Genomic DNA, 6,349 nt, shown 5'->3' with positions numbered 1-6,349 from the left:
CCATATATGATGTGTTGGGCGGGTGGGTGCCGTGCCGCAGCTCCTGCCCGGCCAGGCGCTGCCCCTGAGCCCCGGCCATGCTGCTGCACACGCTGCCTGCGGCGCTGGGCTGCCCGGCGTGGGCAGCGCGAGGCGGGGGTGGGTTGCAGTGTGTCTGGACCATTCTCGGTGCCGTACGGAGCCTCGGTGGTGGTCGCGGTGCGGGCGGCCGTGGTTGGTGCTCCGGGCAGGCCTGACCCCACACGAGAGCTTTGCGGGAGGGGTCTGTTCAGTGATGGAGCCCCCCCAGCTCCCACCTGCGGGCTGCTCCCCACTCTCACCGGTGCCCATGCTGGGCACCCTCCTTCCAGCCGTGGTGACAAAATCAGCTGTGTTTACACGGGCCACGATCTCTGCAGGTGGCCTTGAGCTCAGCCCCCGGGGACCCCTTTGGCCAGGTTGCCACGAGCCCCACTGAAGCTCTCGGGAGAGGGGAACCACGAGAGTCTGAAACACAGGGCGTAGCGCTGCGGTTTGGACTTCGGAAGCGGCAGCAGTCCCTGGGCGGTGAATTTCTTCAGCTGGGAACCAATGGACTTGATACTTGACTTTTGTTTTTTTTAGTAGTATTTTCAGCACAATACGTGGAATGTAAGGGAAGGAAATTCCCATAGCGCTGGATCTCGCGTTGCGGCCTCAGGAAGCTGTTCGTGCCAAGCTGGCACAGCTCAAAAAGAGTTGAAAGAAATCAAATAATTTGGGATCTGTGCAAACTTTAGCTGGGGCGGAACAATGGAAACACTCTTGGGCAGCAGGATTGTTTTTTTTACAAGCGATTGTTTTTGACACCACTCTTGTCTGGAAGTCTGATTTGCAGAGGAATTTGTGTGATAAGTTTAAATCCAGCCCTGTTCTGGAAAGCTCTTAAGCAGAGACTTAAAATAGGCACATACTTAAATCCTATTAAAGTGTTTGTTAAAGCGAACGATTAGTACATCCTTGGGTGCTTTTCTTGAACAGGGTGCTTAGAAGAATTGTACCTTCAGCATGCTCTTATAGAAGCAGGCAATACTGAAAAAAACTCAGTTTTAATGATCTGGGCACACTTCTCAGAAAAGTCTGCGTTAGGGGGAAATGCCCTATGTATTTTGGATTACTTCATAATGCAGACTCTGGTGCTTTTTTAAAAGAATAATAATACATTTCTGTAGTCATGGTTTACCTAGGGGAATACATGGTATTTTTTATGGTGGATGTTATTTTTCCTTAAGGTTACGAGTAGGTTATTTATATTTTTGTAAATTCTGTGTCATTACCATTGTAATTCTGAAGCAGAGCTCTTCCTGTTGTGTTTTGGGGTGATGTCTGTATTCAAATAAAGCAGTAGCTGAAGTGCCTGCCCTTTCTGTTGGAAGCGGGGTGTGCGCGTGCCCCGCATCCCTCCCAGACCTGGTGCTCTCGAGTGCTGTGTGCGCAGTTCAATAAACTTCAGAGCCGGAGGCAGTGACGCTCGGTGAGTTTTGATTCCTCTCCCCTCGCGCCTGCGGGTCCGTCGGGCAGGAGCCCGGTGCGTCTGGCAGGGACGGGCAGCGCTTCTCAAAGAGAAGCTGAGACCGTTGGCCTCGTGACGCGGGTGCGGGAATGGGCAGGAACGGCTCCACGGCGGCTGCTGGAGGGGAGCGGTCCCTGGCCGTGTCCCCGAGCCCGGTGCCTGCACGGTGCCCACCCTGCCTGGGTGGCATCCGCCGCTGTTTGTTTGCAGGCACGGCCGTCCTCAGAAGGGTCAAATCCCAGGTGAGGTTCATTGCGTGGGACGGGGAGGAGGGAGAGACCCAGTAAGTGATGCCCGAAGAGCTCCTGTTTCGGCAGCTTTGCTGGGGAGCAGTTGTTCCTTAAGCACGCTAATTACAGTCCTCATTAAGTCTGTTCATGCCCTTACGCTTGGTCTGTTCTTCAAAATAATTATTAGAATGAAGGATATGATGACTTTCTTTTCTAATTAAAGCTGTTGTACTTGTCCAGACTCTCACAGGCATTATAGGTGTGTGTACTGGTACAGCTCATCCCTAGCGTGACGGATGCCCACGCGCGACGCTGGTGCGTGCAGCCCTGCGTCGCTGGCTGCCCCTCTGCCGCTGGCACAGCGCGAGGGCTACGGATGGGGAAGCCTCCGATGCCAAGGCTCAGGAGAGCCGGTCGCTCGTCACTGGATACAAAACCATGGTATTGGTAGAAGTGTTCGGCGTGCGTAGTGTCCAAGGAAGCCTTTTCCGTGGAGCTCCTTGGGTGCGTGGAGCCTTGATTTTCAGAGATGCTCAAGGTAATACCCCTGAAGTTAACAGCGGGATGAACTTGCGCCGAGAGCAGTCTGCGGGCGTGGGTGAGCCCGGTGCCTGTCTGCGCCCAGCCCCGAGTGGACGCGGAGGTGGGAGGTGCGGGCAGGGTGTGCAGGCTCCGGAACAGCCCGGCCGTCCCAGGCGTGCGGCAGGGCTGGGGACGGGGCTGGGAGCCCAGCCGGGGCCGAGCAGCTCGGCGGAGGCTGCTGGCACGCGCGGGAGGGCTGCGCTTGGAGCAGAGCGCCGGAGGGGTGCTGGGAGAGCAGCCTCTCGCCTGCTCGTGGGACGGGGATTCGGAGCGTGCCTCGCCTTGCCTGCGAGCGACTCCAGGTCTGGGGGCTGTATCCCTCCAGGACTTCGCGCTCTCAGGTGCCTGCGGACTCGACATGCTGCGGTAGACAAGGTGTGGGTGGGTTTGGCCCTAGCTCAAGGGCCTGCTTTTCTGGGGAAGTCCCTGGGGTGACCACTCCCGTGCAAAGCAGACGCTGACACCCAAACCGGGAGCTCCCTCTGAACGAGAGGTTTACACCCCGCTCTGCTCCTCGCCTCGGAGCGCTTGTGTTGTCTGGTCTTGCCTCATGTTTGGCTGATGCACAAGTAGTGGCGATAAACCACGTTCCCCTCGAAGCACTTGAGATTCTTGTTCTCAGCACTGTGACAAGAGGTAGGCGTCTGTGGACCAGAGCTGGCAGAAGGAGTATATGTACTCCATGCAAGCAGAGAAGCGTGGGGCTGAAAACCAGCTCCTAGGTGGTTAGAAGAAGGCTGACCCCAGCCTCCCCTGCTCCCGGTGCCTGGTCAGCCACAGCTTGCAGAGAGGCTGGCAGCACGTGGAGGTGCTGAGGTACACAGGGTCCTCACCTCAGCTGCCTCCGGGAGGAGCATCTCCAGCTGGGGTGCAGAGCTGCACGAAGGCAGCCAAAGCACACGGGCCGACTGCTGGACAAGCCCCCCGACCCAGCGGAGGATGCCAGTAAATGCCGCTTGGCTCACACGAGGCACATGCACTGGGCGCTCTCCGGAGCTGGTCTCTGGAGCAGGAATGCAGATGCGCATCCTGCCTTTCACAGCAGCTGCAGCTCGCAGCCAGTGATCTGCCAAGCCAAATACTCCCGACCGATGGCGTTTTGCTTCAAAGAACTTGGCTGAAGCCTGTGGGATGTTGAGGTACGTCACTTGCATCCCTGGATGAAGTAAGTGCAGAGGTGGAGACCAGCAACTCTATGTCTGTGTAGACTGGTAAACGCTGAGCAGGCTTGATCTGAGGTTGACTGAGGTGCTACTGCAAGTCAAGGGAGGTCTTTGCATCCTTCTCCTGGGGGCCTCCCGTCTGAGGGCACATCCTCTGCCCAGCGAGCACCGAGTCGCAAAGGGGAGCTGATGGAGAGGTCTGGCCAGGCTGAAGATGTCCCCACTAATGAAGTGCTCCAGGTGGGATCCTGCTTGGCAGCTTACAGCAAGAGCCAGGCTGATTAACAAGCCCCGTATTAACAGCGGCTGCATGATCTGCGAGCAGTGAAGTCCGCTGAGCTTTCTAAGGTTTCCTTCATGCAGATTCTGGAAGCACAGACCAAGTGCCTTTACAGTAAGGCCCTTTTCCTGAAACCCCGTGTTTGCTTGTCCGTCTTGGGTCTGAGATGATCTGAACTGAAAACAAACTTGCTTGAAAATACAGACCGAAGAACTGTACGTACAGGGAGGAGATGGCGAGACAAGGGACTGTTAGAGCAGAGGAAGGCTGCTCTTTTCTCCGTAGGAAAGCAGCAGAAGAGGGAAGCCTGTGCCCCTCAGGGGGGTTTGACTAAACTGCACAGCTGGGGTGGAGGGAGCAAGTGGCAGAAGTGATGGAAAGAGCTCAGTAACACTTTGGCAAATGCAGCGTTCCTGTGTTTGCACTTCATTTTCTTCCCTACCCTCTAGAAAGCTGTGATGTTTTAACCAGACCAACAGGGTCTGAAGAAAAGTGAGCCACCACGGGTAAGAGAGGCAGAAGCCCCGCTGGTTGCAAGCAGAGGCGAGCCCTGCGCAGCTCGTGTCGGCAGAGGTTTAACCGGGCATGGCTGCTTCGCTAGCACACGAGATGCCTGATGGTATTTAATGATGTGACAGAGAGAAGAAGCTTTCACAAAGGTTCAGAGCACATTTCAGGTGGGTGGAAAGCTGTCCGACCAAATTTTTGTGCCAGTCTAAGGTAACTTAAGGCAAGTCATTAATGTCGACTTACCCAGCACAAATAGTTTGGCAGAATTTGGGTAGGGAGTGGGCACCAGACCACACCTGGACTTGGAGGCTCACCAGGAAGGAAATGGTGTTCCTGCAGAGGTTTCCTTGAATCCCCTGCCACAGGCTGTGCTTGGACCCAAGGCTGGGACAGCCATGGCGAAGAGGAAGGACAGGAGGAAGGAGCTCTCCCCGTGCTGGCATCCGCTGCTGGTCCCTGCTCTCAGCCCGTGCCCCAGCATGTGGGCTGGCCCGTGCTGCGCAGACCCCGCTGGCAGCAGAGCCAGGGCCTCGCCCCGAGCATCCCCTCGGTCCCCAGGCCCCACGGCCATGAGGAGCTGCTGCGGTGTCGGGAGCTGGGGGAAGGCCGGGGAAGCGGCGATGCTGCAGGGATGCTGCAGCCGCCTGCAGCCAAGGGTCCGGCCCCACTCCCCAGCCTCCCTGGGCACGTCCGTCACAAGCAGGAAAGAGCAGAAACCCCAGGGGAGTGATGGCAGGGAGAGAAGGGGACTCACAGGGGTGAACCCAAGGAGGAAGCTGGTGGTTAAATTTCGGCTCGTTTTCACGTCAGGAGGGACAGCCCCGGGTGATGCTCGTCTCCGTCGTGCTCTGCTGCTGCGCCTCGCGTGGGAATTGCTCGCTGGCATCGGTTGCGCTTGGTGCTGCACTAAAACACTTCTCCCGCTGGCGTGTCGTGCCCAGCCCCACACCGCTGTGCCCTCCGTGGCAGAGTAATTGTGGCACTGAACCTTGCAAACCCGCGTCGCACCGGTTGCTGTCTGCTCCTGTCCCCTCTGCACAGGGGCTACAGGACAGTCAATGAAGTTTCAGTTGCTAAAAATGAAGACTTAAATCCATTAGAGAGAATTGAATTTGCAGTCCCAACTTTCTTTCCTTCTTCGCTTTCCTCTCCTTCACCACAGACGATTTTTTATTGCCTGTTCTCTGATTTTCCCATTTTGTGCTTTCCACAAGCATTCCCCTGCGTGCATGGTTCTCGTATCACTGCTTCTCCGCAGGACACAAGGGCAATTGCAGGTGAATGAAAACACACGTTTTACAGCACATTATTGAATTATTAACGTGTTTGCCATGAGACAGAAATTTATTTTTCTTCTACCCACCAAACTCACCTGTCAAACCTGGGGCTGACTCACAGGACTCTCCAGGTGCAGAATTCAAAAAACAGCTGAAATTCTTCGCGGCGCGTGTGTCTGGGACGCCAGTGTCTCTGGCTGCTTTGCATCACCCGCGCGGTAAGTGCCAATATCAGCCCACAGCTTTGCTGGGCTGGTGAAACCGCAGCCAGGCCCAGGGACTGTCTCTGCTGATTGATCCCCTCCAAATCTGCAGCAGGGACCCCCCGCCCCCCAGATCGCGCTGCCCCGGCTGTGCAGATGGAGGGCTGGGGAACACACAGGGTTTAGAGGATTAGGGGGACGTTAGAAAGCCAGCCCTCTCAGCTGGAACCACACTGGGAGCAACAACAACCATGACAAAAAAGAAAATTAAAAATAGGAGCCTGATTACTTTTTGGCAACAGAAGTCCATTTTTTAAGGGAAAACATTGCAGCTCCAATCATAAAGCCTTGCTGAAGAAAAGCAAACTCGTTGGCTTCGGGGACAGTCTGGTGCCAGTAACCGTTACTATCCGTCAAAAATACATTATTATCCCAGTGAAATTCCTGTATTCCTTCCCTGAGTCCTGGTGGTAAATGAGGTATTTTGGTACTGGCTAGCCTATCTCTATGTGACATTTATTATGTTAACAGGAGCCAATAGAGTGGGTAATGGGCTGATTTTAGATTCGAATG

Source organism: Opisthocomus hoazin, chromosome 14, assembly GCF_030867145.1.
Source record: "Opisthocomus hoazin isolate bOpiHoa1 chromosome 14, bOpiHoa1.hap1, whole genome shotgun sequence".
NCBI classification, from domain to species: Eukaryota; Metazoa; Chordata; class Aves; order Opisthocomiformes; family Opisthocomidae; genus Opisthocomus; species Opisthocomus hoazin.
The sequence above is the reverse complement of the archived record's forward strand: the minus strand, read 5'-3'. Positions refer to the sequence as shown.